Source organism: Pleurodeles waltl, chromosome 1_2 (genome assembly GCF_031143425.1).
Source record: "Pleurodeles waltl isolate 20211129_DDA chromosome 1_2, aPleWal1.hap1.20221129, whole genome shotgun sequence".
NCBI lineage: Eukaryota > Metazoa > Chordata > Amphibia > Caudata > Salamandridae > Pleurodeles > Pleurodeles waltl.
Genome location: NC_090437.1, coordinates 1,219,147,621 through 1,219,170,314, shown reverse-complemented (window position 1 = coordinate 1,219,170,314; position 22,694 = coordinate 1,219,147,621).

Here is a 22,694-nt window from a genome sequence, read left to right as displayed (position 1 = left end):
GCTGTCGCCGCAGCGGTAGACACCGCCAATGTCATAATCAGGGCCATAGTGTGGTTAGCTTTTTCCCGGATAAGAGTCTCCTTCATGGTATAAGGTCTGCGACGAGAAAGGGGAAGGAAGTGGGTATGGAGACTTAGGGGCATATTTACATGCCCCTAGCACCACCCGAGCATTACTTTTTTATGACGCTCTGGTGGCACTGTGCACTGCACCATATTTACAAGGTGGTGCTAATCCACTTTTTGTGGCTTAATGCTGCCTTGTAAATATGGGCACCTCTGATGCAGTTTTCTGCGGCAGAGGGGCATGCAACGTTCCATACAACACCCATTGCTTTTGATGCTGCCCAGATTTACAAGAAATCGCCCCAGGGGTGGCGTTAGTGTGGCGCAATAAGGAGAAATACTTTTATTTTCTCCTTGTTTTATGTGTGCTGCAGAATGCAGAACAACTTCCTGCACATAAACAATCATTCCCTTCCATGCAGACACCCTTGTACTGTGGTGCAAGGATGCCTGTGTTGGCAGCTACATTTAGCGCCAGCACTTGGGAAAACACAGGGGTGCACCGTATTTTTTGTTAATACGGTGCATGTCTGTGTTTCAGAACTGACATAGTGCTGCGCTGCACCAGTTCTTTTGAGTCTTTGAAGCTGTGGCCAAGAATGCTTTTGCCTGGCAGATTTACATTGACATTTTATGAAATCTGTGGGTTTCTGTGCTTTACTGTAAATTACTGTAGGTGTTGTGAGTCACACAGACTTACTTTGGTTCCTTCCACAGCAGTTGTCAGTACCTTACATATTCTTATAGGGTTACACACAATACTATCTAGTATTATGATTTATTGACAAGATTTTGTTGTGGCCCCTCAGTCATTCATTTATTGAGGAGACATTCACAGCATAACATCAGGAAAAAGCCAATCTGGAGTAACACAATGCAGCGCAAAAGCGCTATGTTGCGTTACTGTGCCTGTATTAGTGGTAGACTTGGGAATGCACCAAAACTGCTACACCTCCCCAGATGAGGCGTAATGAAGAGAAATATTTTTATTTCTTCTTGATACTTCTTATTTTTATGTGTGATGCATTTTGCACACACATAGAAAGAGAAATATGCCTCAGGATATTGTTTGTATGAATTAAGGTGTCCCTTCCTGCACAAAAACAATCTTGTTTCCAACACAGGCACCCTTGCCCGATGGTGCAAGAGTGCCTGCATTGGTGCTAGGCAGTCAAAAGTGTACCAGCGCTGGGAAAAAGCAGGAATGCACTCTATTATTTTAAATATGGCACATTCCTGCCCTTTCCCAGTCATGCAGTGCAGCAAGTGAATTGCTGCTCAGCGTGACAATTTCATAAATAAGACTCTAAAGCCCTCATTATGAGTTTTTTTTTTTTTTTACCAATACCGCTAAAGCCACGGGCGGCAGGAGACTGCCAGTGCTGGCGGTCTTCCTCCCACCATATTACGGGTACTGCTGGATTTCTGCCACACTTTGGGTGGAAATCTGGCAGTAGTCATGCTGGCGTGTGGTAGCGCTCTGGCAGTTCCACCACCTGCCCCGCCCCACCAGAAGGACTCCACCAGCCGTATTATGACCAATAATACGGCCTGGCGGTGTCCTGCTGGCGGGGCACTGCCGGCAGTGGAAGAGCCACTTCCCGTTCCATGCTTTGGACGGTCCTTCAGTTACTCAACACATCCCACTGCATGGAGCTGAGAACAGCGTAACAAGGTCATGTACCTTGGCTACTGTAATGTGTTAAACAGTAGGCTTTCACAAAAGACTCATGGACAAAATTTAAATGTGTACAAACTAGCCTACATGTTTTCCCTGAATTTCCAAAATCATGCACTGCTGGTCTCAAAATCACACCACTAAATCTAAGAATCAAAGTTAAAATTCTCTGCAACATCCACAAATACTGGAGGAATGATCAAGAGAATATGGGAATACCTGCTCCCCATTTCATTCTGTCCCAGAATATCTGGTAAGCCACAATACATTGTTGTCTTGGTCATTACGAGTTTGGCAGTCTTTTTTGAAGACCGCCATGCTGGAGGCCTCCAAAAAGCTGCAGCGGAGACGGTAAATCAACCGCCATATTATGAGTCACAAACACACAAAAAACGCCAGAAAGCAGCCACAAATCTGACATCACCAGGCTGAACTATGGCGGGACAGAGGTGGTCCCACCACCCTCACCGCCATGCCAACAAGATAGCGCCCTCCATATTATGACCCACAAATCAGCACAGCGGTCATTCAACGGCGGTAAGACATTGGCAGTGTGAACTGTCGCAGTCCAAATACTACCTTCCTAACAAAACTACCCCACATTGGCCACTTCAAATACACCACACCTGATACACATACAAATACCACACACACCCACAAGCATAAGTATAAAACACACACCCAGACATCCCACTATCCTCTACAACAGAAAACAATTGCCACACAACTCACGGCCACTCATGGCAAGGAACTGCACATACTCAGTACAGCCTCCTGTACACCCCAAACACACATCACACACCACACAACAGCATTGCAGACAAACATACACTGCACTATTGCACTATAGGCCACTAGCACTTAATCCCACACCATTCACCTCCCACAAATCACACCACCCTCTGCACAACCCATTCACCACACACAAACATCAACATCACCATGTCCCCGCAAAAGCACCCCTGTTTCACAGATGAGGAGTTGCATGTCATGGTAGACTAAATTGTTAGGTTAGAGCCACCGCTGTTCGGTGCACAGATGCAGCAGACATCCATAGCCAGGAATATGGAATTATGGTGGAGGATTGTCCACAAGGTGAACTCAGTGGGAAACTATCCCCGCACAAGGGACGACATAAGGAAGCGGTGGAACGACCTACAGGGGAAGGTGCGATCCATGGCATCATGACACCAGATTGCCATCCACAAGACTGGCAGTGGACCCCATCTCCTCCCCCGGAGTTTACATCATGGGAGTAGAAGTTCTTGGCTATCCTGCATCCAGAGGTCCTGACTGGAATCACAGAAGGTATTGAAAGTGGTAAGTCACCTATACTCCCCTACCACTATGTACACCTGGATCACATGTGTCCCCGTCACCCCATCACTCTCCAACCCACCCAATCCCACACTGAAACCCACCCCCTAACCACCCATACCCATTTCCTCTGCATGTTCACACCACTCAACTAACACATTCCCAACATCTGCACTCACAAATTTTAGTAAAGCATGTTCAGCATGAAGCACTACCAATCCCACAATGCATCACCCTTCACTGACCTAAAAATGCACAACACCTATCCCATAGGTACACCTACATAGTAAAGAATGACAAATACCACTGAATAAGCAGGTCCCAAAAGCTAACCAAGAAATGACAATGTCAGTAATGAAAAAATACTGATATGTCATCACATATCAGATGTACTCAAATAAATTAAACTCCATTCACCACAAAGCAATAAATGAACTGGCTACTGCCAATGCCATACCTGGGGAGCAACCATCCAGCACCATGTCCCTGGGTAGGCAATGTAAAAATGTGAGGCAGATATGAATATCTCTTGTTGCTGTCCACAGGTACCACTGCTAATGTCAGCCGGCAGCAGGTGCAACAAACACCCAGTCCTCCATCAGAAGAAGGCCCCAGTTATGACAGCAACTGTGGATGGTTGGATCTGGAAGATCTCCCTGGCCCATCTGGCACCTCTGGTCGGAACTCTCCATAAGCCTCACCCAGGCCATGACAGACCCCCGACTACTGGGACAGCGCCTACACCAGTCACCAAACGTCAACAGACTCGTGTCCCCAGAACACGTCAATCAACTGTGTGCCCACCTGTACAGAGACCGGACTCAACTCCTACAAGGCAAGACGATGAAGGAACTTGTATAAATGGGAGTGGACACACTGTTGTGGGGACACATGTATAGGGGGCCAAGGCCAGTGGGAGGTCATCTGTGGGCCTAAGCACCTAGGCAACCCAGGGAACCGACTGGCCAGGAGGCACTATCACAAGTCCTGGGAGCATACCAAAATTCCAGGACAGGATGGACCGGGTACTCACCATTTTGAAGGAGAACCAGAGGCTATAGAGAGAACACCACCAGGAGGCCATGCAGCAGTGGCAGGCCCACAATGCCACCATGGCCTCCATTGCAGGGAGGCTTAGGGAAACAGCCACCATTCTGTGTGTGTCGTCCACGCATCAGCAGGCCCCTTCCACTAGCCAGAGTCATGCCCAGCCCTCTACATCTGCAGCAGCTAGTGGACTGAAGGCCCTGCCAGAGGATTCACAGGCCAGAGGATTCTGTACCTGAGGAACCCCCCCTGCAAATGTTCCCTGCGAGCCAGACATCCTTCAGAGACTGTAGCCAAGACAAAAACCACTGCCAGGAAGTGATCCTCTCCTAACATGTTTCCCTTGTGTGCCACTGACACACCTTGTTGACTTTGGACTGCCATTGCTCCGTTTTCCTATGACCCCGTGGATACTGGACCTGTGCTACCAACTACTTGGGCCACTACATTGAAGACTTTGTCCACCATCAGCCTACTCTTTTGCACTATCCCTTCCTTTTCGTAATAAGAATAAATGTATTTAAACACATCTAAATTATTTGTGCTTTTAGCCAATTACTATGCAATATCTGTACTACTATGTGACAGTGTAAATGTTACTGAACATCAGTTTTCATCCAAAGTAGTGTCAGCTTGTGATCTTTCTCAGTGTAAGTTCCTGCTACATTTCACCATCCACCAACCTTAGGGGATCAATATGAACATTGGCTGTCCAGACCGCCATGCCGGCCGTGGTGGAAAGTACTGCCATATAATGTTCATGGCATGACCACCACAGGTGGTACTCTGCCACCGTCAGGCTACCGCCAACAGGCAGCCTGACGCGGCCCAAATAGCAGATTGCGCTGTTGATTGTTACGGCGCCTAAATACCCAAATGACTTCTGACATATGTCTTCTTTTTTTGCTTTTTATATACTTATTATTGAATGATACAGATTGCATTCACATACTCGATGTTCTGGAGAAAGATTTTTGTTTGAGTCATGATGAAGCGCCAGTGATCCTTTTTGGACAATCTTAAGCACGAAACATGTTGACTTTTTGTAGTGGTTAAAGTCATTTGCTTTAACCTGTGACTATGTAAAGTGTGGGATCGTTATTTCCCCCTCACTTTTCTTGTGTTTTTAAGCTTGACTGGGTCCTCGCTCTTTTATTAAAAATTCTCTTATATTGAGGAGGAGCCCGAGACAATTTTATTTTGTATCTTGTTTCTTAGTAACCTAAGATTTTCTTTTTGGTACTGACATCCATACAATTCTTATGGCAAGATGGTCCCCTGCAGGACCCTGTCAGACATTGCAATGCCAGTCTGACGTGGAGCGTAGCCCGATGATGATGCATGAGGGCCTCTGCTTCAGCATTATTGTATGCCTGTGAGAGGTGCTTGAGTGCCCTCCAAATTTGGATTATTGGCAAACATGATCCTGTGTCATATACCATACTAGATCCATAAGCCTCATGTCCTACAAATACAGCACTGTAATGAACATTCAACATAACTACACACATCACACAACCTCAGTAATGAACACACACCAAGAATAGAGCCATGCCGTGTTGTCTGTATGGCACACTCTACTGCATGGCATCCAGTGCAGGGGAAACTGTCAGGGAGACCCTAATCATAGAGGTGAAGTATGAGGCCATCAGTACAGCCATAACACTACCATCAGCACTTCCTAACTACAGAGGCTTTCTGAGTCAAAAATGTGAGCTGACCAAACCAATCTGAGCAAACATACAGTTGAAGAATAGCAAACACAGGAGTACAGTAGCCCTATATCCCCCTCCTGTACCACTAACCACACTGAGCAAACCACAAACTACTGAATTGAATGTAAGAGCTGCCACACTGCACTTTACAAGGTGATTATAATAAACTCAACCACAAACCTACCTGACTGTCATTTGAAGTACTGCCGAATCAGCTGAATCCTGGTGTCCACATCATCCTCCTCCCCATCATCATCATCACTGTCTTCTGTTCCCTTTGCTGCCACTGGTGCATTGGATCCCCCTCCTCTTCCAGTACTGGCACATGCCTTCTGAGAGCCGAATTGTGCAGCATGCAACGACTATCTGGCAGACCTTATCAGGGGGGTAGACCAGGGATCCACCGGACATGTCAGACACCAAAATCTTGCTATAAGAAGGCCAAATGTCCTTACCTTCACTCTTCTGGTTCTTCCATGTGCCTCATTGTAGCGATGGTCAGCCTCTGTCCTCGGATTCCTCACCAGTGTCAACAGCCAGGATAGGTTAGTGTAGCCTGAGTCACCTGGGAATAGTGGAATCACACATAACATATGAACAATAACACAGAGGAGAAGGGAAAGGATAGATGCTGTGACAGACAGTGAAAACAAACATCATACCCACCAATGAGCCAGCCTCTCTCCGTCTGTAGGTGTACCATCAGGTGTGGGACAATGCTGATCCTCATAATGTAGGTGTCATGCACAGATCCAGGGAACTTGGTAGTCACTTGTGAGATATACTGATCAGCGAGGCACACCATCTGCACATTAACAGATTTTTCTGTTTCTGTATACCTGCTCATTAATCCTGGGAGGCACCAAAGCAATATGGGTACCATCAATGGCCCCATTCACATGTGGGATGTGTCCCGTTGCATAAAAATCTGCCTTAACTGTGGCCAATTCTGCACCATGTGGGAATTTGATGTAGTTATCAATGTGTTTGAGCAAGGCAGAAAGAACATCCTTCAACACTAAATTGAACATTGGTTGAGAAATACCTGCTGCCAAAGCCACTGTCACCTGAAATGACCCAGTGGCCAAAAAGTGGAGCACTGAAAGCACCTGTACAGCAGTAGAAATTGCATTTGTATGACGATTAGCGGGCATGAGATATGGCTCCAATTGTGCACACAGTTCTCTGTTTGTCACACTATTCAAACGATAGGTGAGCAGTACATGTCATTCTTCCATTGTAGCCAGGTCAACTAGGGTCCGGTAAACAGGAGCATTCCTCCCCCTCCACATTGGTTGGTATCTACACATAGCAAACAATACAAGTGTAACAAAGAAAATACATATTGAGCACCCATTTTATCAATCAATACTGAAACATCAACCTCACAGGCAACCTATTTGCCATCTATGCTCTGATTGCTCCTACATACTAACGGACATCCAATACAGCCCCCTTTCATTATATTGTATTTTTACAGCATAAATGTACAATTAATAGAGACATGTGAAGATATGAGTCTTGAAACCATGTAGTACATCACATTTCCCTGGGTCTGACAGTTTGGAACAGAGTTTTGATTACGATACAAATGGTGTAAGGCATTATCATTTCAGATAAGTAGCTTCACAATGTGTAGGGCTTGGCATGTAGTGTGCCAGATTGAGCTATGATGCACATATAATTGGGTACAATGATCAATAATAGTGTAAAATGGCAGCCGCCTGTCCTGCATGCAGAGTACAGACGGAAGTGACCTCACTCCGCCAGCATTATTCGCCATGACAGTGGGCAGCCGGAACCGCCGTGCAACTCCTCATTGGATGACATTGATGTATATAGGGAACAGTGGCCAATGAAGATCACCACAGGTGGTGACAGTGATTACCACCGTGGCCGTGACCGCCATTTCCTTAAAGCCATTTCACTTGACTCCTGACTGTACAGCTATCAAGACCTCCAATGTGTGCTGCTGTGTCCTGTATCTGGAAGCCACAGTGGCACGTTCTACAGGGGATAGGGCCCCAGCATTTCACACCAGAAGAACTTGGGAAGCTTGTTGATGGGATCTTATCCCGTATGGTCAGTTGCATGAGGCTCCAGGTAAGCACCTTTTCTGTATAGTAGATGCGACATGGTTGTACGTAGTTGCATGTGTGTGCATGCAGTATGTCCTTTTGAGAGTGCCGTGCAACCTCTAAGTGCACATAGGTACTTGTCATGTGTAGCATGACTGTGATATGCATACAGTATGTAGTCCATTGTTGTAACTGGTTGAGCAGTCTGCATAAATGTGTCCTTATCTTTGTGTCTCCCATGCAGGTCAGCACCCATCAAAAGAAGGGATTGTGGCAAGCCATAGCCAAGTAAGTGGGGACCCTGGGGGTCCATAGGTGGCAGAGCACCCACTGCAGAAAGCGGTGGGAGGACCTGAGACACTGGGGCCCGTCAAACCCTGAACCTCCTAATGGTCCGCATACTGGCAGTGGCCTACCCAGAGTTGGATGGGCGCTTGAGGGCAGCATAGCAGCCACAAGGGGGTGAGTACTCACAGTGTTCTTCATGTAAGTTTTGAGTTGCATAGCGATTGTATAGTTTGCTAGTAGCTAGTGGATGTCTAAGTAACCTCTGGTAGGGTATGTAGCTGAGGTCCTCATTGTAATGCTTATTGGTCTGTCTGATAGGTAGTTGTAAGTTACAGACATGGCTACATGTTTAGAGGGCTACAGCCTGGGACTAAAATGAAGATTGGTGACTCTCATGTACAGCTGTTTCAACTAGCTTTGTGATATGTCCAGACAAATGCCACTGTCATGGGGTAAGTGAAGGTGTCCCTAAGTTAACTCCCACACATGGTTCTAGTGAGTAGTCACAGTCTGCTGCTGTATTAGTGTAGTGTTGTCGATGGAGGATGGTAGGGGCTTCAAATTGCATTGTCTCTTGTTGTCAGTAGCCAATTGTGTGGTCTGGTGTTTGGTCCAGCATACTGTATATTGATTGGATATTGTTGTAAAGTGTGGCTCATATGTGGCATAAGTATTGTAATTGTACCTATGCTCCCTTTCTTTCTCCTCCACCGTCCCTCCTTATCTTCTTTTGTCCTTCTGTGCAATAGCATCATCAGGTGATGGAGAAGGGGCACTGGCGAGTGGGGAGGCTGCAGCCCACGGGACCCAGGAGAAAGAGTCCACTGACGACGAGGGGACCATGGGTTGGAGGGTGAGGGGAGCACCACGGGGGAGACAGGAACTGCTACATCTGACTCTGATTCCTTCACTGATGGAAGCTCCCTGGTGGTGGCATACCCCACTGGGACTACCCCAGCAAGGACATCATCTGTTACCAGCACCGCCCTCCCAGTAGCTCCCCACTGAGTTGCCCGTGCCCGCTCACCTAAGAGTGTGGACGTCTCCTTTGCCACAGACACCATTGCCCCTGCCCCAGTCAGCCCTGCTCAATGAGGAGGCTATTGACCTCCTGAGATCCATCTCTGTGGGGCAGTCAACCATGGTGAATGCCATCCAGGAGCTGGCATCCCAGATGCAGCAAAGCAATGCCTACCTGGAAGGCATTCACGGTGCGTTGGTTGGCCTACAGATATTTCTTCAGGCTCTGGCCTCCACTTTGATGACAGCCAGTGTCCCTACTTCTTCTGCCCCCACCCCCCTCTAGCTACCTGTGCCCAGTCCCGGAGCCCTCTCCCTCCACCCATCCCAAGCACACCATCAGACCTGCATGCACCCAGGACAACAGACAAAGACATGCAAAGACAATCACAAGAACCACAGGTCACATCACAAGCATACACACACCCAACACACACCAACAAAAACAACAACAGCCACTGCCTCCACGGTCTCCCCCACCATCTCCTCCCTCACAGTCACATCACCACTTACAACTGCCTGCACTGCATCCTCACTGCCACATGTTCAGCCTTGTCAACAGTCACCACTGCAGCAAACACACAGACATACACCCCATACACCACATCTGCACTGACCACCACCACCATCACACCCACATGCAGCACACCCACCATACTTGCAGACATCATCTCAACATAGATTCACAAAACCTGCCTGTCTTCTCCCAGCCTTTCTTCCTCCCTCCTCCCCAGACACATAAACGCCCCCACTCACCCTCCCAACAGTCATCCACCTCAGACATGAACACTTTGCAAGCACCTACGTCCAAGTCCAGCACACCTACATGTCCTACAACCACTCCCTCTATCTCCACTCTCACACCTGTTCCCACAATCCACCCCACTGTTCCTAAAAAACTTTTCCTTGCCCGCCTTGACCTATTCCCTCCTCCAGCCCAACCCTGTGTTGTCCCTAAGCATCATGTTCCCCTCCCCCGGCCCAATCCCTCCAGCTCCCAGTCCTCCCATGGCCCCCCAGTGTTTCCCATGTCCCACCCCAGCCAAAAAGCCTCCCTGTAAGAAAAAAACTGTACCTACTCCCAGCCCGCACCAAACTCTCTCCCTGCCATCTAAACCTAAGCCCACACCCGCTCCCTCCCAAACCAAAGCCCAAAGACCCCCCTTCCAAACCTAAACTCCCTCCACCACCCCCACCCCCTGACCCCCGAGGTGCCTGTCTGCCCCATTGTTGTCCATGCCCAGTGGAGGTCATGAGGCTGTCAGGAGTCAAGTTGAGGCAACACCATGCCCTTGTGCGCATATTACACCTGTTGGACTGGCCAATGGCCCATTCTTGTAAACAGCTTTATATTTTATTAATATCCTTCTAATAAATCTGCCCAACTGGCCTTTCATTTTGTAAGTGTATGTTATTTCTGTTTTTTAGCCGTTTTTTATCCATGTGCACGCTATGTGTATGCTGTGTGTGTTGGGAGTGGTGTGTGGGCTTTGATTGTGCCTGTCTGTGATTTGTGTGTGATTGTGTGTTTGTGGCTGTCTGTGTATATCAGGACGGATGTTTGTGTACCTGTGTATATGTGCATCACAGATCGTGGCGGGTATGTGTGTTAGGTGTGAGTGTGTAACTCTCCCCTTCCCTCCCTTGTGTGCTAGACAGCTGTACTCACAGTTGTCGTCTTCGTCATTGTCGCTGGTCTTTTACGTGTATTGCGTGGTAGAGCATTGGGAAGACTTCCAGTTCTGATTCCATGTCGGCCGCCGACTCGTCTGTGTCCCTGGAGGTCAGTGTCACCTTATATACTGCTTGTTTCCACCAAGCTTTTTGTGGCGGTCTGTCCGCCCCAGAAATCATGGCGGTCTGCTGACTTGTAATATGGTGGGCAGCGAAATGCCTTCCGATGGCCTGGGGATGGCAACAGCTGTCGCTGGCGGTCAGACTGCACTGGCGGTACTGGCGGCGATATGGCTGTATTTGGATTGGTTCACCGCTGCAGTCGTAATATGGCAGTCTTCACCACCTGGCCTGGCGGCAGACCGACCGCCACCGGCGCCATGGCGGTCAGGTGCCCGCCAAAGTCACAATGACCACCTGTATCACTCAACACACCTACCTACAACAAAGAGAAAAGTCCCTGGCAGTTCAAGGTCTGGAACCTTAGAATTGCATGAACCCAACCTTAAAGCAAAACCTAACTATCTGCGCTCCAGAAGACTCCTAAAACTGTACTCCTCAGACACTCCTTTCACTAAAGCTTAGACCATGTGGCACTAATAGACAAATACTGCACCAAGTCCAAGCCTCATTTTTGGTTTGACTCCTGTAGTCTCCCAAAATCTTGTCATCTCATTCAATTTGGACGAGTACAGCTCAGCTCTTTGAAGTGGTAAGAAAGTGTTACAGAGTACTCTATAAAACACCAAATACATAAATAAGGGCCAGATGTAGCAAAAATAAAAATTGCGACTCGCATTTTGCGAGTTGATGCGACTCGCAAAATGCGAGTCGCAAAGTGGAATGCCAGAAAAAAAAGCGATCCGATTTTGCGACTCGCAGCCGGACTCGCAACGCTGTGTGCGAGTCCGCAGTTTGCGAGGTCGCTGTTTGCGAGTGTGCAAAAACGAACTCGCAATTAGTGAGTGGGTGTCGCAAATTGCGAATACCTTCAAAATTGCTTGCAGATGCAGCAGAACACTCCAGAAAGCATACCAGAACACCCTGGAAACACTTCCTGGCACATGATGATGACATCACAGCCAGGAAGTTAACAAATACACCTGGGAGGAGGGCTCAACAGTGAGCAGTGTCTCTGCCACTCACAGTAGCGTGCTGAGGAGTGGTAGGCACAGCACCATGGACGCAGCAGGGACCAGCCAGGCTGGCAGGAGGGGCAGGAGATCATAGATAACAGCCAGGACAGATTCATGTGGCACATGGCGTTAATGTGCCACATGACTGGTTGGCATTTTCCTGCCCATGGACAATTTCAACTTGTATATAGTTTCTTCATGACATTAATAAAACAGTTATTTTTGTTCCACTTAACAAATGGTTAATAGGTGAGTATGGTGGGAGTTGACACGTACCGTCCAGAATATTGCGTTGCAATGTGGTCCCGTCTCAGTCTGCCTTGATTAGCTAGACTCCTATCCCCATGATGGCGATGTGGTTGTTCTTGCTCTTCATCATCAGGATCTGGGTCTGCAGGGGTGAGAGGTAGCCCACGTCGGGTGGCTATGTTGTGGAGGATGGCGCATGCGACCACAATTTTGAAAGCGGTAATGGGGATGTATTGGAGGGCGCCTCCGCTGCGGTGGAGGCATCGGAATCTTGCCTTCAGGAGTCCGAAGGTGCGCTCTATGAGGTTCCTGGTCCTCTTATGCGCACTGTTGTATTGCCTCTCTGAATCATTGCTGGGTGTTAAAAATGGAGTCATGATCCATGGCCTTAGAGCATATGCACTGTCACCTGTTGGGCACAAAAGTACACTGTTAGGAAGTCCAGATAGTCGTGCACAGTGACCTGTGTGTATGTCTGCAAGGTGTATGCAGCTCTACCTAGGAGGTATCCGTCTCCAAACTCCCCACGTTCCAGGCGTTGATGTATCCCACTATGTCTAAAAATGTATGAGTCATGGGTACTGCCTGGAAACTTAGCTACGATGTCCGTGACGACGTAATGGGCATCACAAACAACCTGTATGTTGAGTGAGTGGGTACACTTTCTGTTGCGGAAAATATGTTCCAGATTAGCGGGGGGCATATTTGAATGTGTGTCCCATCTACACATCCAATTACATGGGGGAAGTGGGCAATGCGGTACAAGTCCAGCTTCGTGCTGTTAATTTCTGCCTCATTCCTTGGTAAGTATATGAACTGAGACCTGTGCGCTACTAAGGCATCTAGGAATGCCCTGAGGAACCTTGACACTGCACTTTGGGATACCCCACCTGCCACGGCAATGACCCCCTGATAGCTCCCTGAGGCCAAGAGGTGCAGTGCGCATAGTACTTGCACATGCGTAGGGATGGCGCAGCCATGCAGAGTCTTGTGCTCTAGCTGTGGTTTTAGTAAATCTATGAATTCTAGAATGGCAGCGCTGCTAAGGCGGTATTTATCATAGATCTCCTCTTCAGTTTGCTGGAAAAGGGTCTGCCTTGTTCTATATATCTTCTCCTGTCTGTGGCCCCTCCTCCTCCTCTGCTGGGCTGCGTAGACTCTCCTCCTCACTGCTATCAGGTATATGTCCGCCATCTTGAGTGACCCAGATGCCTTCTGGGTCTCCTTTTATACTTTGGTAATGGTTACCACCTGCTCTGAGTTAGTGGTAAATGCAACTTGCAAACTGGGCTTTTTGCGACTAGTCGCAATTTGCGAGTTGCAATTGCATAAGGTTTGCGACTCGCAAATTGCGACTTGCAATTTGCGGGTCGCAAAATGGGGTCGCAATGGATGCGACTCGCAAACGGGTCCCATCGCTTTTTGCGAGTCGGAAATGGGCTTTTTGCATCCCATTTCCGATTTTGCACTGTCGCAAATTGCGAATCGGCCCGTTTGCGAGTCGCAAACGTTTGCTACATCTGGCCCTTAATGTTTTATATCTGGATGTATTTGGGCATCTTATTAATCACCTAGGAATCCTGGAATATTTTTTGAAATTGGATAAAATTGATGTTTAAATGGTTGGTCTATGGAGGTAGTGGCACAGTGAGCAAAATAATGATGGACCAAAGTAATTACCAGTGGGTGGGATTCATTATAGTATTCTATTCATCATGTTTTCTTTGCACTTCTTTCATATTTGATTTTTAAATGAAAGCTGAAAATCAATATTGAAGTCTGGTGCCTTAGCCTGGTTGAAAGATTGAACAAAGTAATCAAGGGTCTTGTGTGTCAGAATCTGAGGCACAGTAGTGGAGTACACATTTGTTTTTGGTGGGACATAAGACATGCTGCAGCCCTCTCTGTTTGTATTAGCTTGATACAAGAGATTAGTTGCTGGATATCATTGTGCTAAGAGACCATACTGTAGTGTTTTGCATCCGTGGCATACCTGTGGCACGGATGGCACCATCATGGATATCTGGCAAGGCACCCAGGGGTTTTATGTATATGTTAAAAATGATTAATAGCTCGGGAAGACATGTCTCGCTGGACCAGTCTCCCCCTGAACATCATGGGTAGAATTTTTAAAATTATGGTTCTCCCAAAACTACTCTGTTTTTTTTAAATCTACCCCTTGCACATTCCGCAAGCATGGTCTGATGCTATGCAAGCCATGGGATGCCAATTCATGGGGGCTGGAGGAACCTCCAGGGTTGCATTTGGGAAATGCACTAATAGACGTATGATGGAGGGCTAGCAATGGTGGACATACATCTGTACTACTGGGTGACACAACTCATTTCCATTAATGACTGGCTGCGTGGGGGTGGTGGGAGAAATGGACATGCTGGGTTTGGACAATGTGATGGGCATCCTGTATGGTGCCCCTCTCCCCTTTCCCTTCCCACCTTCCAGAAATAACTTAAGTGGCGTTTAGAGTATGGAGGGCTGCACTTTGAGGGATGGGGTGGAACTGTAAACTTACGATGGAGACTCTGCTGTGGGAGGGCAAATTGCTGGTCCAGGTGTCAACTGTAGAGGGGTTCAGAGGCTAGGACTCTATGGGAATCTCCAAGACAGGTGATGTTTGGGGAAGAGGCCATATGAAGTCCTTTCAGGATCTTAAAACAGAATTCTGCATGCCAACCCCCCAAATCTTCTGCTGTTTACAGCTTGGCCATGCCATGTCCACTTACCATGAGGGGTTGGAGTTAGAAGACATTCCTGAGTACAGCCCCTTTGAAAGTAGGCTACTCCTGAGCCAGTTGGGTAAGGGAGGTGGTGTCCCAAATACATAGAGCCCTGTTGGTGCATTCACCTATTTCGTCAGACACTCTGAAGGAAAAATAGGAGGGCTGGATTGGAGCTCTGGACAATGCAGATTGGAGAGATGCATGCATGGCTCCCCGAATTCTGGCAATTTCTGTTAGACTCTGCTTGGTACAGTTTAAGTACTTAAATCAGACATATCTGCCACCCTGTCGGATACGGAGAGTAGGCATTCACAAATCTGCAGTCTTTTACAGGTGCCAAGATCCCATGGGGGATTTCTTTCATATTGTAATGAAATGCCTGGTGATAAATGCAGTAGGTTTTTGTCTAGCAATAACGATGAAAGTACAGATGCTTCAGCGTCCTTAATATGATTCAAGTGCAGGTTCAATTCACCCAACATTGGTGAGAGGCATATCACTGCATGCAAGATATCTTTATTATTCTGGAAAGTGTGTGCTTATTGTTTTTCTTTCCATTTTCATTACTGAAAATGGTTGTTGTGAATGTAGGTGTTCTAATTATACCTTCTTGAACACCGTTTTCCAAACTGTGGCCCGTGACCCGCTGTTGGCACAACAGCAGAGTTTTGGTGGGCTACCAAAGTCCAGGCAATAGATAAAGATGCTTTTAAATTTGTATTTATCTTGTCACAATTGCTGAGCTTCAAAGACAGAGGTCAAATGTCAGGCTATTTCTTCTGCTTCTTGTTTTTAACAGGGGACTGGTGTTTACAACTCCTCTCACTTTGCAGTGAGAGAAAAGTAAAGTGAATTATGTGACAATACTGCTGGTGTACAAGTAGTGTAAAAGGAAAGATCATTTGTTCCCACATCAAAATGTAAATACCTGTATGTGAACTGTACACATTCAGCAGTTAGGAAAGCAAAATAAAGTACTTTTTTGTGATCCTGAAGTGTGATGGAAATACAGATTATAATAGGATCAGACCAAATCAAGACACTTTACTTAGTGATGTACAAATAATACAGGGAGTGCAGAATTATTAGGCAAATGAGTATTTTGACCACATCATCCTCTTTATGCATGTTGTCATACTCCAAGCTGTATAGGCTCGAAAGCCTACTACCAATTAAGCATATTAGGTGATGTGCATCTCTGTAATGAGAAGGGGTGTGGTCTAATGACATCAACACCCTATATCAGGTGTGCATAATTATTAGGCAACTTCCTTTCCTTTGGCAAAATGGGTCAAAAGAAGGACTTGACAGGCTCAGAAAAGTCCAAAATAGTGAGATATCTTGCAGAGGGATGCAGCACTCTTAAAATTGCAAAGCTTCTGAAGCGTGATCATCGAACAATCAAGCGTTTCATTCAAAATAGTCAACAGGGTCGCAAGAAGCGTGTGGAAAAACCAAGGCGCAAAATAACTGCCCATCAACTGAGAAAAGTCACTTGCCACCAGTTTGGCCATATTTCAGAGCTGCAACATCACTGGAGTGCCCAAAAGCACAAGGTGTGCAATACTCAGAGACATGGCCAAGGTAAGAAAGGCTGAAAGACGACCACCACTGAACAAGACACACAAGCTGAAACGTCAAGACTGGGCCAAGAAATATCTCAAGACTGATTTTTCTAAGGTTTTATGGACTGATGAAATGAGAGTGAGTCTTGATGGGCCAGATGGATGGGCCCGTGGCTGGATTGGTAAAGGGCAGAGAGCTCCAGTCCGACTCAGACGCCAGCAAGGTGGAGGTGGAGTACTGGTTTGGGCTGGTATCATCAAAGATGAGCTTGTGGGGCCTTTTCGGGTTGAGGATGGAGTCAAGCTCAACTCCCAGTCCTACTGCCAGTTCCTGGAAGACACCTTCTTCAAGCAGTGGTACAGGAAGAAGTCTGCATCCTTCAAGAAAAACATGGTTTTCATGCAGGACAATGCTCCATCACACGCGTCCAAGTACTCCACAGCGTGGCTGGCAAGAAAGGGTATAAAAGAAGGAAATCTAATGACATGGCCTCCTTGTTCACCTGATCTGAACCCCATTGAGAACCTGTGGTCCATCATCAAATGTGAGATTTACAAGGAGGGAAAACAGTACACCTCTCTGAACAGTGTCTGGGAGGCTGTGGTTGCTGCTGCACGCAATGTTGATGGTGAACAGATCAAAACACTGACAGAATCCATGGATGGCAGGCTTTTGAGTGTCCTTGCAAAGAAAGGTGGCTATATTGGTCACTGATTTGTTTTTGTTTTGTTTTTGAATGACAGAAATGTATATTTGTGAATGTTGAGATGTTATATTGGTTTCACTGGTAATAATAAATAATTGAAATGGGTATATATTTTTTTTTGTTAAGTTGCCTAATAATTATGCACAGTAATAGTCACCTGCACACACAGATATCCCCCTAACATAGCTAAAACTAAAAACAAACTAAAAACTACTTCCAAAAATATTCAGCTTTGATATTAATGAGTTTTTTGGGTTCATTGAGAACATGGTTGTTGTTCAATAATAAAATTAATCCTCAAAAATACAACTTGCCTAATAATTCTGCACTCCCTGTATATATTCACAGAAAATAGATTTCCATATATATTGCTTTCGATATATTTGCAATATAGTTTTATCAGTAAAACTGTATGTCTATGCAAATTTAGTGACCATCTCAATGGAAGATGTGCTATCTGTAAATGACAGTGTGCTACCACACGATTCTTTAGTTACAATAAAAAATCACCTGCCTTATGTCCATTAAAGCTAGGTGGATCGTGAAAGTGGGTTGTGGTTCTAAAAAGTTTGGAAAAGCACTGTTATGGAAGATAATAAATTGTTAGTAGTGAGTTTTACAATAAATGATTTACTATGGTGGTGAGTTTTACACTAAGGGCCACATGTGGCAAAGTCTGAGATTGCGACTCATCAATATTCATGAGGTGGGTCGCATTTTGCGACCCCATAGCGAGTCCCTGCACTCACAGGGATGGTGGCCTGCTGAAGTCAGCAGACCTCCATGTCTGTGACTGCTTTTTAAATAAAGCAGTTTTTTTTTCATTTTGCAGCCCGTTTTCCTTAAAGGAAAACGAGTTGCAAAATGAAAACATTCCGAAACCATTTGGTTTCGTTGTTTCAGAGTAGGCAGTGGTCCATAGGACCACTGCCTGCTCTGCAACAATATTTTTGGCGACATTCACAAAGGGGAAGGGGTCCCATAGGGACCCCTTCCCTTTTGCGAATGAGTTACCACCAGTGTGACACTGGTGGTACCTGCGAGTTGCTTTGCGACCGCATTCGCAGTCACAAAGCAATTCTGAATTGCGATGCGAGTTGCAAATAGGAAGGGAACACCCCTTCCTATTTGCGAGTCGCATTAACAAATTGTGAGTCGGTACCGACTCGCAATTTGTGAATGAGCATCGTGTTAGGCCATTTGCATGGCGCAAACTGCGATTTTTGCAGTTTGCACCATGCAAACGGCTACCTACAACTGGCCCTAAATGCTTTACTGTGACCTGGTTGGAATACATTAATAAAGCATTTGTTTGCTGATTTATCAATCTTTAGATGTTTAGGTGTAAGCAGTAATATATGTGCAAATTGTGGGGATGTGAGGATGCTGATTATTCATTTATCAACCATACTAGAAAACTAAATCTTAAAAATGATAACATTGCATTAACAGTTCATAAAACAATAAAGCTTGGGTACGAGGCATGTATGAAAAGCACAGTCCAAAAACAATTCAAAGCAGTCCATTTCCATCATAATAATATATTTCTAACTATCTCTCCACAAGATAAGTGTTTTTCTGATGAGATTGCTGGAAATGTAAGGATGGATAACTGACTACTCTAAATTGTTTTTGTATTGGGTTTTTAATAGCTCCCTTTTAGAAAGTGGTATGCCTTTAATGTTTTTATAATTTTCAAATAGTTTTATATCTAACTTCAGTTATTTACAACATGGACAACAATGTTCAAGGAATGTCTGCCTGATACTTTAGGTGTGTCCAATGTTGATTCCCATATCCAGATCAATGATAAAGTGGTGCAATAATGTAGATTTTCCCCAGCTTTGATAGACAGAAAATCTGGATTTTATTATTGGCATGGGGGCTAATATTATTGCAATCTCCTTTATTGCCACCACTCAGCAGCACCTTTAAAGAATTTAAAATACTAATAAAAGTTCCAACAGAATTAAAGGATAGACCCCCAGCCATCTTCCTTCGTTTTAGGTCACAGTAACAGGTCATTTAATATATTGAACATAAATACAGTTTCAATGTATCTCAAGAACTCATAACAAAGTCTGTAAATACCCAAGTCCATACCCCCAATCTACAGTGAGAAACTCAGCATTCCAAAAAAATTCCAGTGTCCTCTTTGGATTCTGATTTCTTTAGCCGCTTCCTCCATTGCTGTCCACGAACAACACAATAAATACAATAACAATAAAAAGAGGGTTGGGATTACTGGTGGGATAATATTACCCACCACTTCTTTAATAAAATCCTGATTTTCTGTCCATCAAAACTTGGAAATTCTACATTTTATGACATGACCGGAGGCAAACATTATTGCAAGTTAAAACCTTCTCTATCAAACAACAAGCTGCATTCTCAACAGGCTTAAAATAAAATCTTTTTTTAAAAAAATGCATAATTTGACCAATCTGCACTCCTCAAATTAAACTGCAATGCACCCTCTAACATAAACATTTTAAAAGCAGATGCACCCCTTACAGAATGTGCTCCAAACAAGTTAACATCCACACCTGAAGTTTTCATCAGCTCCTTCACCCAACTAGCAATAGTTGGAGACAATACAGACTTATATGGTTGTCTAACTGAAATAAGGAACTGATTCACAACTACTGATCTGAACTGTAATGGTCTCTCATACTCTATGGCACAACAAACCATACACTTTGACACAACAAACCACATACAAATTCTCATGCTCATCAAAGAATGGATAAAATATTAACACTGAATTTGTTTTTGTCATTTTATTTAAATACAAGCACACCTTTTGTGATGAAAAAAGCCTACTTGAAACATCAAGGGCCCAAATATCGGATATTCTCCTAAATGAAATTAGACATAATAATATTGTTAACTTCTGTGATAATTCATTCCAACTCAGAACTACAGCTAACTCAGCACTTTAGAAACATCACAAACAGAATTATACCTAGAGACCAGCAGTTTTGAAATCCCTATACTTCTCATTGATCTCTTCACCAAAACATCCTCTCCCACTTTAATGCCAATAAACAAAATATGGCATGTGGCAACTGCATATCTATGTACATTAATCGTCCTGTAACGTAATCCCTTCTCAAACATTTCAGATAATTAATTCACCACGTCTACGCCACCCACTGAAACTGGATCAAAATCCCTCTCCAAACACCAACAAAACCATTCCTACCAAGCAAATCTATACATTTTCCAATTACCTTGAAATTCTCCAAGTCACCAGCCTCAGCTGTCCTGTCATTGTCATATTGTGCCTCTCTCTTGTTTAACCTACTAAAATCTCCTGAAATACTGACAACGGTATTGGAAATTCTCCAATAGTTCCAGAAGTATTGAATACCAAACCTGAGATCTCCAAAGAGTTGTTATTAACACCATTGTCTCCTCCCATTTGCAGACCATCAAAGTTACTTGAGCAATCTTTGAAAAAGGAGGAAAAGCATATGGCCTGAGGCCCAACCAATCCTGTCAGAATACATCTATTCCTGCTGACTCCAGGTCTGGACGTCAGCTGAAAAACCTCCTTAACTGGGCATTCAACCTGTGTGCAAACAGATCCACCTGACAGGGACCCTAAAATTCTGTCAAATTCAGGAAAACAGATCTGTTCAGAATCCAATCACTTGAATACCTATAATTCCTAGAGAACTAATCTGCCTCCACATTGCTCAATCTTGGTATGTGCTGTGCTTGCACTAAAATATTCTGCCTCAAACAATGCTCCAAGAATACCTTCACCAGATCTGCCAGATCCTTCAAACTCAAACCCCCTAACTTGTTCACATATCTCACTGCCGAGATATTGTCCATCCTCAAAATAACTGAATACCTCACTTTGTCTTACGTGAAATGTCTTGTCGTAAAGCACCCTGTCAATAGTTCCAATCAGTTTATGTGGATCCTGCTTTCCTCTTCCAACCATATTCCTCCTGTCGATACTGCACCAAAATGTGCTCCCCAACATTCTAAACATGCATCCGATGCTATCATTATCTCTGGATTCTCCCCAAAAATTGCTTTTCCATTCGGCGCCTCCATATTCCTTAACCACCAAAAAAGTTCCTCTTTCGCTTTCTCTGTGATCACAATCTCTTCCCAATACTTCAACCCATCTTAATGCCTCGCTTTCAATCTCTGAAGCACCTGGTGGTTCAAAGGACCTGGAAAAATAGTCTGAATCATTGAAGACAACAGACCTACCACTTCTGCCAACATTCTCAAAGAAATTCTTTCTAAATTAAACATCTTCCGTATTTCCTTCCTTATCCTCTTCAACTTTTCCTTTGGTAGTTTTAATTGCCCTTCTACTGTACTTACCATAAACTCCAAAAATCTGATTTTCCTGACTCAGAACCAGACACAACTTCTGTCTGTTCACAGCAAACAAAACTCAGGACTTCCAGCAAGGACACTGCCATATTTGTGTATTCCACTATCTTCAATCTCTCCTGATCCATGAACAATAAGTCCTCCAGATAAATTGTTAGACATACACCATGTTCCCTTAGAAAAACTGCTACTGGGCATAGTATTTTTGTGAAGCACCATGGGGCAGAAGACAGACCAAACAATAGATAAACATGAACATTCTTCCACCCCAACTGAACTGTAGAAATCCCTGATGAGGTTCCCGTTTTGGAACTGTTAAACTGGCATCTCTCAAATCTAGCCGGGACAGCCAATCCCCTGTCAGCAGTAGGTCTCTTGACAAATGTATGCCTTTCATCTTGAAATGGTGGTATTCCACCCAATCCTTCAGATATCTCAGATTTATCACTGGTCTCATATCCTTGCCCTTTTTCTCTATCAGAAATAAATTGCTTATGAACCATTTTAATTCTTCTCTTACTTCCACAATTGCTCTTTTCTCCACCATTTCCTGAACCTCCGAAATGTTTGTACCAAACCTTATTATTCCTGGGAGAGTATACTGTTCCTCTATAAAACATATGTGATAACCTTGCACCGTCTCTAGTACCCTAGGATCCCCTGCTACCCATATCCAGTTGCTGAAAAAGTTAGCAAATCTGCTCTTGTGATGCTCTGACCACAGCAGGGGAAACAGCCCCTTGTCGCCTGGCCCAACCAAAATCACATCTGTCAAAGACTTTCTTAATCTTGCATTGAGAGTTTTGCAGGGAACTAAGTGCCCCTACATACTGCAACATTTTCTTTATAAATTGATCATCAAATATTCCATTTGAAACTTGCCCTCCTTCATTATTAGCTAATTCCACCAATTTTGGGTCTATATTCAACAAAATACTTTTCCTGCGCTCAAAAGAGATAGCAATATTTACATTTCCTAATAGACAAACTGCCCTTTGAATCCCCTCTCTTAATTCTTCAACATCTAAACATTTCTTACTAACACAAGCATTTTC